Source organism: Oncorhynchus tshawytscha, linkage group LG31 (genome assembly GCF_018296145.1).
Source record: "Oncorhynchus tshawytscha isolate Ot180627B linkage group LG31, Otsh_v2.0, whole genome shotgun sequence".
NCBI lineage: Eukaryota > Metazoa > Chordata > Actinopteri > Salmoniformes > Salmonidae > Oncorhynchus > Oncorhynchus tshawytscha.
This window is the reverse complement of record NC_056459.1, coordinates 10,663,269-10,675,771: the sequence shown is the minus strand read 5'-3', so window position 1 is coordinate 10,675,771 and position 12,503 is coordinate 10,663,269.

Sequence of the window (12,503 nt, the reverse complement as noted above, 5' to 3'; positions counted from 1 at the left end):
TTAAATCAATATGAACAGAAAAGCTTATATATAATACAGTCAATAATCTAGATTTACCTGGAAATCAAATGTTCCATATGGAACCTGGGGTCTTAGAGCGACTGGCCAACGTTACAATACTCCATCTCTCATTAAATCCAGTTGATCAAAATCATATAACAAGTGCTGTGGTCACAGGACTAAGAAGTTTACGAAACCTTGAAATATCCTGTAATGCTATCTTCTATGAAACAGATATACCAATCCCTCCACCGTTCTCTAACCTGTCATCTCTAGATTACATGATGATTGACAATCAGGATCTCTGGGAGTACCTTGTAGTTTACCGCTTAACTGTCTAGGTAGCCTAGCAGTTAAGAGCGTTAGACCAGTAACCGAAAAGTCGCTGTTTTGAATCCGAGCCAATGAGGTGAAACATCTGTTGATATGCCCTTGCTCAAGGTACTGAAATCTAATTGCTGCTTGTAATTAACCTATTGGTTGTCATCTTTTTATATAATGTCTTCTCAACCAGAATAGCAGTTTACAACCAGAATATTTAGACATTTTACCCACTGAGTATGTGATTCATCTCCAACCAGAGTCAGGAAATTTGACAGTAGTATTTGTATTACTTAAGGATCCCCAAAAGCCAAGGCAACAGCTTCTCTTCCTGGGGTCCAGCAACATTAATGCAGTTAAATACAATTTAAAATATTACACGACATTACATTAACACTTTTCACAACACATTAGGTGTGTTCCCTCTGGCCACTTCTCTACTATCACGTATCCACAATACAAAATCCATGTGTACTTGTGTGTAGAGTGCGTGTCATATCATATGTATCTGGGTCTGTGCCTGTGTGTGTGTCTCAACAGTCCCTGCTGTTCCGTAAGGTGTAATTGTATCTGTTTTTTAAAATCTGATTCTACTGCTTGCATGAGTTACTTGATGTGGAATAGAGTTCCATGTAGCCATGGCTCTATTTTGTCCTGTGCGTTTCCCAGACCTGCTGTTTTCAACTCTCTAGAGACAGCAGGAGCGGTAGAGATACTCTTAATGATCGGCTATGAAAAGCCAACTGACATTTACTCCTGAGGTGCTGACTTGCTGCACCCTCGACAACTACTGTGATTATTATTATTTGACCATGCTGGTCATTTATGAACATTTGAACATCTTGGCCATGTTCTGTTATAATCTCCACCCGGCACAGCCAGAAGAGGACTGCCACCCTTCATAGCCTGGTTCCTCTAGGTTTCTTCCTAGGTTTTGGCCTTTCTAGGGAGTTTTTCCTAGCCACTGTGCTTCTACACCTGCATTGCTTGCTGTTTGGGGTTTTAGGCTGGGTTTCTGTACAGCACTTTGAGATATCAGCTGAAGTAAGAAGGGCTGTATAAATTAATTTGATTTGATTCTTGACTTGGGGATTGTGAAGAGACCTCTGGTGGCATGTCTTGTGGGGTATGCATGGGTGTCAGAGCTGTGTGCAAGTAGTTTAAACAGACCTCGGTGCATTCAGCATGTCAATACTTCTTTCAAAAACAAGCAGTGATGAAGTCTATCTCTCTTCCACTTTGAGCCATGAGACATGTACATGCATATTATTAACGTTAGCTCTCCATGTACATTTAAGGGCCAGCCGTGCTACCCTGTTCTGAGCCAATTGTAAATTTCCGAGGTCCCTCTTTGTGGCAGCTGACCACATGACTGAACAGAAGTCCAGCTGCAACACAAATAGGGCCTGTAGGACCTACCTTGTTGATAGTGTTGTTACAAAGGATGAAGAGCGCTTTATTATGGACAGATTTTTCCCCATCTTAGCTACTGTTGTATCAACATGATTTGACCAAGACAGTTCACAGTCCAAGGTTACTCCAAGCAGTTTAGTCACCTCAACTTGCTCAATTTCAACTATTTCTATTACAAACCTAGTTGAGGTTTAGGGTTTAGTGAATGATTTGCCCCAAGTACAATGCTTTTAGTTTTTTTTTAATATTCAGGACTAATTTATTCCTTGCCACCCATTCTGAAACTAACTGCAGCTCTTTGTTAAGTGTTGCAGTGATTTCACTCGCTGTAGTAGCTGACGTGTATAGTGTTGAGTCATCTGCATACATAGACAAACTGGCCATACTCAAAGCCAGTGGCATGTCATTAGTAAAGTTTGAAAAAAAAGTAAGGTTCCTAGACAGCTGCCCTGGGGAATTCCTGATTCTACCTGGATTATGTTGGAGAGGTTTCCATTAAACAACACCCTCTGTGTTCTGTTAACCAGGTAACTCTTTATCCACAATATAGTAGGGGGTGTAAAGCCATAACCTACACTTTTTTTCCCATCAGCAGACTCTGATCGATGTTAGATTTATGTTAAAAACATCCTAAAGATTGATTCTATACATCGTTTGACATGTTTCTACAGACTGTAATGGAACATTTGGACTTTGTCTGCTCATGCGACATGAAGTGGGATTACTGGGCTGAACGCGCTAACAACAAGGAGGAATTTGGACTTAAATGATTAACTTTATCGAACAAATCAAACATTTATTGTGGAACTGGGATTCCTGGGAGTGCATTCTGATGAAGATCATCAAAGGTAAGTGAATATTTATAATGTTATTTCTGACTTCAGTTGACTGCACAATATGGCGGATATCTTTTTGGCTTGTTTAGTTTCTGAGCGCCGTACTCAGATTATTGCATGATTTGCTTTTTCCGTAAAACTTTTTTGAAATCTGACACAGTGGTTGCATTAAGGAGAAGTGTATCTAAAGTTCCATGTATAACACTTGTATTTTCATCAACATTTATAATGAGTATTTCTGTAAATTGATGTGGCTCTCTGCAAAATCACCGGATGTTTTTGGAACTACTGAACATAACGCGCCAATGCATACTGAGATTCTTTTTATAGAAATATGAACTTTATCGAACAGAACACACATGTATTGTGTAACATGAAGTCCTATGAGTGTCATCTGATAAAGATCATCAAAGGTTAGTGATTAATTCTCTCTCTATTTCTGATTTTTTTGACTCCTCTCTTTGGCTGGAAAAATGGCTGTGTTTATCTGTGACTTGGCTCGGACCTAACATAATCATTTGTGGTGCTTTCGACGTAAACCCTATTTGAAATCGGACACTGTGGTGCGATTAACAAGAAATGTATCTTTAAAATGGTGTGAAATACTTGTATGTCTGAGGAATTTTAATTATGAGATTTCTGTTGTTTTGAATTTGGCGCCCTGCACTTTCACTGGCTGTTGTCATATTGCTCCCGTTAGCGGGATCTCAGCCCTAATTAAGGTGCTCCAAAGCATTTTACTATCATACTTTATGTAATTTAAATTGGTTTCATAGTAAAGTTTCTTATTTTTATTCAGTCACATGATTTCTCAATTTGCAGTAAGTTTGCCAATCAGACATTTGCCATTGCTTTTGCCTCATCCTTCTCAACCATACAATTTTTCAATTTTCATCAATCCACAGGGATTTAACAGTCTTCACAGTAATTTTCTTAATGGGTGCAAGCTTATTAGTAACTGGAATAAGCCATTTCATAAATGTGTCAAGTGCAGCGTCTGGTTGCTCATCATTACACACCACAGACCAACAAATATTCTCTACATCAACAACATAGGAATCACTACAAAACTCTTATACACTATATTAAGCCCAGCCTTTGGAACTTTGGTTTTCCTAGATATGGATACTATATTGTGATCACCACATCCGATGCATCTGGATACTGCTTTAAAGCAAATTTCTGCAGCATTAGTAAAGATGTGATCAATGCATGCTGATTTTATTCATTTGCTGTTTGTAACTATCCTGGTAGGTTGACTGATTATAGTTTGAAGCTTTTTCTTGAGTGGGCAGATTGATGAAAGCCAATATATATTTACATCCCCCTGAAAATATACCTCTGCGCTGATATCACATACATTATCAAGCATTTTATCCAGATACTGACTGTTAGCACTTGGTGGTCTATAGCAGCTTCCCACAAGAATGGGCTTTAGGTGAGGCAGATGAACCTGTAGCCCTATTACTTCAACAGTATTTAACATGAGATCCTCTCTAAGCTTTACATTGTGGTTCTGAATATAAACAATATTTACCAAGGTTTGGTTTGCAACTGTATTCCACAGGCAAAATAATCATAGACAACATCACAGACGGGAGCAGAAAGACCATTTGTGTGATCAGCCGTATTTACCTGGGGGCGAGTGGTGCTCCATATAGTTCCAGGTCGCGGGGTGGGTCTAATGTCCTTTGAATCAGACTGGGGTGACTCGAACAGGTACCAAATACAGCAAATGCCGATTTAAACCCCAGGTTGTATGTCCTATGGGGTTACTCTCTTTTCTATGCACACACAAACACAACTCACTTTTATTTGCGCCTCTGGTCTGTTTGATGAGCAAAAGGATGTGTTGATCCTGGTGTTTCTGGAGAGACGCACCTACTTGAAATGGCTCAGAGCTGGGGAGCACACCGGAGTCTTCTGACAGAAACTCAGGGGGGCCCTGGAGACCAGGGACTGAGAACAACATCCTCACTGGGGTGAAGAGGCCATGACAGAAACAACTGAAATGAAACTACTATCACCATCTGAACAATGTTTCTAATAGATTGAAGGGGAACAACAGCAAAATATGACTTGGCAGCTGAAGCACAGGTCCTAGTCCAGGCACATGTCATCTCCTGTCTGGACTACTGCAACTCTGCTCGCTAGGCTACATGCCATGAACTCATCTAGAATGCTGCAGCACCCTGCGTTTCAACCTGCCCAAGGTCTCCCATGTCACTCTGCTCCTTTGCAATCTCCATTGGTTCCCAGTAGCAGCTTGCATCCAATTCAACACCTTGGTTTTTGTCAAGGGAAACTGCTCCTCCCTACCTCCAGTAAGAGATGGGTATTTGAATTACTTTTGAGTATTTTATCATTTGTATTTGAAAGGCCTGGGAAAGAATGTATGTGATTTGTAACAAGATACCTATTTTTATTTTATTTGGCACCAGTATTCTGATCATTTGTTTGGGGGGTATTTTGTAACAATATACATTTTGATGTATCTTTGCCCATCTCTGCCTCGGCTCAAGCACTCTGTTCAGCAATCTGTGGACACTTGGCTTCCCCACCCTTCATCCCAACCAACCACAGCTCTTCTCTGTCCTGGCACCTCAGTGGTGGTAGGACAACATAGTCCCTTGATTTGTGCCCTCTATTGACAGAGAATTTGGTACTGCAAGGTTGATGCTCCGCTGTATACCACCGTGTGACAAGAAAATGTAATAGAGTGGAACTTCTCCGCATAAAGGTTATCTGACTGAACAGCTAAAGTGAGTCAGAGAAGAACACCATCATAACATATGAGATGAGGTCAAAGCCGTGACTGCATGCTAGCAGTGCATACAGAGCCATCCAGTAGCTAGCCATAAGCATGCGCAGGCATGATGGGTCTCAAATATTTTATACATTTGGTATACCGGGGAATCAAAAGGTCAACAGTGTGCCAATCTGGCACTTCGGTCAATGCATAGCTGCCATTCACATGCCCTCACAGTGGCAGCTATGTGCAAAGTTAACTTTTGCCCAGTGCATCCATCCATCCCATCCTGCTGGTGTCCTGAGGACATAATTCCATAGAGATTTGGGCTGGCTGTCATTCAACTGTGGTTAGCCAAGGCTATAAGGAGAGAGGGGTTTTCTTTTCGATAACTTGGCTGGCTTATTCAGGCATCCAGGTGGATGACTAAATACACATTGGAGGAGGTTGATTGGTGGTCCTGAAGCACAAGACTATTTGCGCCACGTCTCAGAATGCAAAACCTTGGGGAATTCCTCTGGGCAGTTTCTTAGCATAAGTGAGGTCCACAAATCTGTCACTGTCTGTCAGAGATAAGAACATACCATAAGCTTGAAATGTCTCCAATAGAGCCATCAAATTGGATCCTTTTCTATAGCTCAATTGTTGTCAAGGAGGGCAGTCATGTGTATGTGATCAGAGGATCACTGGTTTGACCCGGTTTGGGGACGGTGGAGGAAGCTATACTGTTAGCAGTACACTGATGTCAGTATCATGAGCATCAATACTGTTTCATTTCATGACCAATTACCCTTTGGTGAGGGAAGCAATGCAAAATGGAGTCAACCAAACATGCAAGTAACCATCATTGACACAGGTCATTTAGTGACTCATGGGCATGATTGCAAATGCGGTTCAACATTACATCAGAAGTATGCCAGAACTCTTTGAAACAAATAACCCACAATAAGAAGGTTAACAATTTAGGTAAGAAAAAAATGCATTAAATACAGGCCTATAGGTGGGATGCATTTGTTTTCCATGGACAAGCAGGGTCACTAAGTGACTCACCTAAATTACAAGGAACCGAGTTGTGTTTATTAGAAGTCTCTAATTTAGCCTGTCTGAGTCACTCTCAGCGGTATTATTTAAATGGCCTGTTATCCTTCCTGCTGTTTTACCACATAAAGGAAAATACAAGTTTACATATTTTTCAAGGTCACTTTTCCCATTACTGTGCAGGCTCAGAGATGGGTTGTTGAGAAATCTGTTTCATCTGCCAATTAAATATTGAGAATTCCAGAGGGAGATTCTTCTGTCATCATTCAGTCAATACGTCCCTATACGTTTGCTTTGGTAATGTAAGTTACTGTACTTTCTAAGCCAATATAGCTTCTTAAATTTAATTCAGAAAGTGAGACAGAGATCCCACAACACACAGGTGTAAAAATGTGAGCAAGAGTTTGGCTACAGGCCTACTCTCCATATTCCTACGCTGCGATCCATAACGTACTCACACGGCAGTGGGAAGAGAGACGAGCTGTTAAGTCATTTTTCCCATTCATTCCTTTCCTTTAAAAGAAACCACAAAACCAGACTTTTTTTTTTTTTTGCTGACTCGACGTTCTTTTTCCTTGGATGCAAAGCCTGGGCAAATAACTGTGCTTGTCTCACTTACAGTACGAAGCGGACTGCCCTGGCCAAACCTCTGGCTAGTCATACTCCCAGTTGATGATGGTATTGCATTGGCCAAGGGAGGATATGGATGACCATGAATGAGGTAATGATGTATTTATATGACACGTGACACATCATTTCTCTTGTCTCAGCGGCTGGTGGTGATGATAGTTTTTCCAGCAGATTGAATCCTGTGAGGATTCACTGGGAGGAAATGGACACCAGTGGACATAACATGTCAGCGGTGGTGTTTGGAAGAATATATACATTGGGGTTTTACACACACACACGGTTGAGCCTCAGAGTCAAACAGACGATGATTCATGACAGACCACCCCTATGGCAGTCTGCGGCAGAACTAACAGTATCCTTTGTTCATAGTGCAAAGAGTATGGGTACAGAGAAAATGGGCTATTTAAAGTGGACAGACAAGGCAAGCTAGGCACTGAATCAAAGACACACACGCCAACAGAAAACTGACAAGTTAATAGCTAAAAAGACTCACAGAAAGCCACTCGACAAAAAGCGAGGGAGCACAATACAAACCATTGAGCGAGCGGAGAACTGTTGAGCAAGCGGAAGAGATAATGAGATCTGGAGATGGGATGTCTTTAGATGAGGTGTTTGATCAAATCAAATTTGATTGGTTTCACATGTTTAGCAGATATTATTAGCTAAATGCTTGTGTTTCTAGCCGCAACAGTGCAGCAATATCTAACAAGTAATATCTACATTTCACAACAACACACACAAATCTAAAGTAAAGGAATGGTATTAAGAATATATACAGTTGAAGTCGGAATTTTCCATACACTGAGGGGGCTGAGCCATTTTCTATACACTTAGGATTGGAGTCATTAAAACTAGTTTTTCTACACCACAAATTTCTTGTTAACAAACTATAGTTTTAGCAAGTCGGTTAGGACATCTACTTTGACACAAGTAATTTTTCCAACAATTGTTTACAGACAGATTATTTCACTTATAATTCACTGTATCACAATTCCAGTGGGTCAGAAGTTTACATACACTAAGTTGACTGTGCCTTTAAACAGCTTGCAATATTCCAGAAAATTATGTCATGGCTTTAGAAGCTTCATATAGGCTAATTGACATAATTTGAGTCAATTGGAGGTGTACCTGTGGAGTGCCTTCAAACTCAGTGCCTCTTTGTTTGACATCAAGGGAAAATCTAAAGAAATCAGCCAAGACCTCAGAAAAAAAAAACTGTAGACCTCCACAAGTCTGGTTCATCCTTGGGAGCAATTTCCAAACGCCTGAAGGTACCACATTCATCTGTACAAACAATAGTACGCAGGTATAAACACCATGGGACCACACAGCCGTCATACCGCCCAGGAAGGGGACGCGTTCTGTCTCCTAGAAATGAACATACTTTGGTGCGAAAAGTGCAAATCAATCCCAGAACAACAGCAAAGGACCTTGTGAAGATGGAGGAAACAGGTACAAAAGTAACTATATCCACAGTAAAACGAGTCCTATATCGACATAACCTGAAAGGCCGCTGAGCAAGGAAGAAGCCACTGCTCCAAAAGCGCCATAAAATAGCCAGACTATGGTTTGCAACTGCACATGGGGACAAAGATCATACATTTCGGAGAAATGTCCTCTGGCTTGATGAAACAAAAATAGAACTGTTTGGCCATAATGACCATCATTATGTTTAGAGGAAAAAAGGGGAGGCTTGCGAGCCAAAGAACACCATCCCAACTGTGAAGCACGGGGTGGCAGGATCATGTTGTGGCGCTGCTTTGCTGCAGGAGGGACTGGTGCACTTCACAAAATAGATGGCATCATAAGGTAGGAAAATTATGTGGACATATGGAAGCAACATCAGTCAGGAAGTTAAAACTTGGTCGCAAATGGGTCTTCCAAATTAACAATGACCCCAAGCATACTTCCAAAGTTGTGGCAAAATGGTATTGGAGTGGCCATCACAAAGCCCTGACCTCAATCCTATCAAAAAATTTGTGAGCAGAACTGAAAAAGCGTGTGCGAGCAAGAAGGCCAACAAACCTGACTCAGTTGCACCAGCTCTGTCAGGAGGAATGGGCCAAAATTCACCCAACTTATTGTGGGAAGCTTGTGGAAGGCTACTCAACACTTTTGACCAAAGTTACACAATTTAAAGGCTACCAAATACTAATTGAGTGTATCTAAACTTCTGACCCACTGGGAATGTGATGAAAGAAATAAAAGCTGAAATAAATAATTCTCTCTACTATTACTCTGACATTTCACATTCTTAAAATAAAATGGCGATCCTAACTGACCTAAGACAGATCATTTTTACTGGGATAAAATGTCAGGAATTGTGAAAAACTGAGTTTAAATGTATTTGGCTAAGGTGTATGTAAACTTCCGACTTCAACTGTAAATATTTGGATGAGCAATGTCAGAGCAGCAAAAACTAAAATACAGAATATAATAGAATACAGTATATACATCAGATGAGTAATGCAACATATGTAAACATTATTAAAAGTGACTAGTGTTCCATTATTAAAGTGGCCAGTGATTTCAAGTCTACGTATGTAGAGCAGGAGCCTCTAACGTGCAATCGATGCCTATTTAACAGTCTGATGGCCTTAAGATAGAGGCTCTTTTTCAGTCTCTCGGTCCCAGCTTTGATGCACCTGTACTGACATCGACTTGTGGATGATAGAAGGGGTGAACAGGCAGTGGCTCGGGTGGTTGTTGTCCTTGATCTTTTAGGGCTCCCTGTGACATCGGGTGCTGTAGGTGTCCTGGGGGGCAGGTAGTTTACCGCCGGTGATGCGTTGGGCAGACAGCACCACCTTCTGGAGAGCCCTGCGGTTGAGGGCAGTGAAGTTGCTGTATCAGGCGGTGATGCAGCCCGGCAGGATGCTCTCAATTGTGCATCTGTAAAGGTTTGTGAGGGTTTTAGGTACCAAGCCAAATTTCTTCAGCCTCCTGAGGTTGAAGAGGAGCTATTTAGCCTTCTTCACCACACTGTCTGTGTAGGTGGACCATTTCAGATCGTCAGTGATGTGTAAGCCGAGGAATTTGAAGATTTCCATCTTCTCCACTGCGGTTCCGTTGATGTGGATAGGGGGGTGCTCCCTCTGCTGTTTCCTGAAGACCACGATCAGCTCATTTGTTTTGTTGACGTTGAGTGAGAGGTTATTTTCCTGGCACCACACTCCCAGAGCCCTAACATCCTCCCTGTAGACTGTCTCGTCATTGTTGGTAATCAGGCCCACTACTGTTGTGTCGTCTGCCAACTTGATGATTGAGTTGGAGGCGTGCGTGGCCACACAGTCATGGGTGAACAGGAAGTACAGGAGGGGGCTGAGCCATTGAATTGCGACTCCACTTTGTCTCTGCATTGACATTTTGCCGGTTTGATTGCCTTACGGAGAGAATAACTGCACTGTTAGTATTCGGCCATATTCCCAGTCACCTTGCCATGGTTAAATGTGGTGGTTAGCGCTTTCAGTTTTGCGCTAATCCGCCATCTATCCATCTGCCATCTATCCACTGTTTCTGGTTAGGGTAGGTTTTAATAGCCACAGTGGGTACATCTATGTATTTCCTGATAAACTCAAGTCATCGTATCCATGTATTCGTCTATATTATTCTTAGAGGCTACCCGGAACATATCCAAGTCTGCGTGATCAAAACAATCTTGAAGCATGGATTCTGATTGGTCAGACCAGTGTTGAATAGTCCGTAGCACGGGTACTTCCTGTTAGAGTTTCTGCCTATAGAAAGGGAGGAGCAAAATGGAGTGATGATCAGATTTTCCTGAAGGGAGGGCGGGAGAGGGTCTTTGTGACAGAAAAGTCCATCACTGGCAGCGTTTGGTACACTAACACACACTCAGCGCACCTCCCTGCTCCGTTATCAGCTCCATTAACAATGTAGGTCGACACACAAGTTAGCTTCCCTATCTTAGTACATACATTTCATACTTTATTCTTACCTCCCATCAGTAACAGTTTAAAGAATATACAGACAAGCGTTCATGTTTAATTTAAGCAACACATTGTAGTTATCAATTTTATAGGCAAGTGCGTTGTTTGTTTGGTTCTGTTCCTCTCTTTCCATCTCTGTAGCTTCCAGGTATGCTGAGATAAGGACCAGAGCTACGGTAATCGGGCTGGCTTTGTCGTGCCTGACCCGAATGGCTCGTTCATGTGAATGGGCATATTGGAAGAGTCCATGTCAGTAGGGATGGGATTTTGTGTTATATTGGTGTGTGTTATATTGGTGTATTGTATCATGAGAAACGTGTTGCAATGTATATAATTCATTATGTTTAGCTGAGTGGAAAATGTAGGCTTTGATTAATTAGTTGCTGGGTATGTTGTGATGGGAGTGGCTTCCCCTACAAAATGAGCTTCTCAGTTCAAGGGGGGAACTATTTTGGATTGAGTTGTTGATGGGGCAGCATTGTTTTAAAGCTGTCCCCATAATGTATACTTTGGATGGCAGTACTTTTGTTTTTCTTCCGGATTCACTATGTAAATAAACACCCTTACATATAAGTACTTTTACGGCTCAGCCATCTTTTTATTTGATAGAGGTTAGGTTTTTCAGTTTATCCTTCTGGCCTACTCTACGTGACAGTTTTGAAGGCATTTTGTTGAGTAGCAGTGGGCCAATGTTCTCGGAGCGAGTGCTACAGCAGAGGGAACACCCCCCCATCCACATCGATGGAACAGTAGTGGAGAGGGTAGCAAGTTTTAAGTTCCTCGGCATACACATCACAGACAAACTGAATTGGTCCACTCACACAGACAGCATCGTGAGGAAGGCGCAGCAGCGCCTCTTCAACCTCAGGAGGCTGAAGAAATTCGGCTTGTCACCAAAAGCACTCACAAACTTCTACAGATGCACAATCGAGAGCATCCTGGCGGGCTGTATCACCGCCTGGTATGGCAACTGCACCGCCCTCAACCGTAAGGCTCTCCAGAGGGTAGTGAGGTCTGCACAACGCATCACCGGGGGCAAACTACCTGCCCTCCAGGACACCTACACCACCCGATGCTACAGGAAGGCCATAAAGATCATCAAGGACATCAACCACCCGAGCCACTGACTGTTCACCCCGCTGTCATCCAGAAGGCGAGGTCAGTACAGGTGCATCAAAGCTGGGACCGAGAGACTGAAAAACAGCTTCTATCTCAAGGCCATCAGACTGTTAAACAGCCACCACTAACATTGAGTGGCTACTGCCAACACACTGTCAATGACACTGACTCTACTCCAGCCACTTTAATCATGGGAATTGATGGGAAATGATGTAAATATATCACTAGCCACTTTAAACAATGCTACCTTATATAATGTTACTTACCCTACATTATTCATCTCATATGCATACGTAGATACTGTACTCTATATCATCGACTGCATCCTTATGTAATACATGTATCACTAGCCACTTTAACTACGCCACTTGGTTTACATACTCATCTCATATGTATATACTGTACTCGATATCATCTACTGTATCTTGCCTATGCTGCTCTGTACCATCA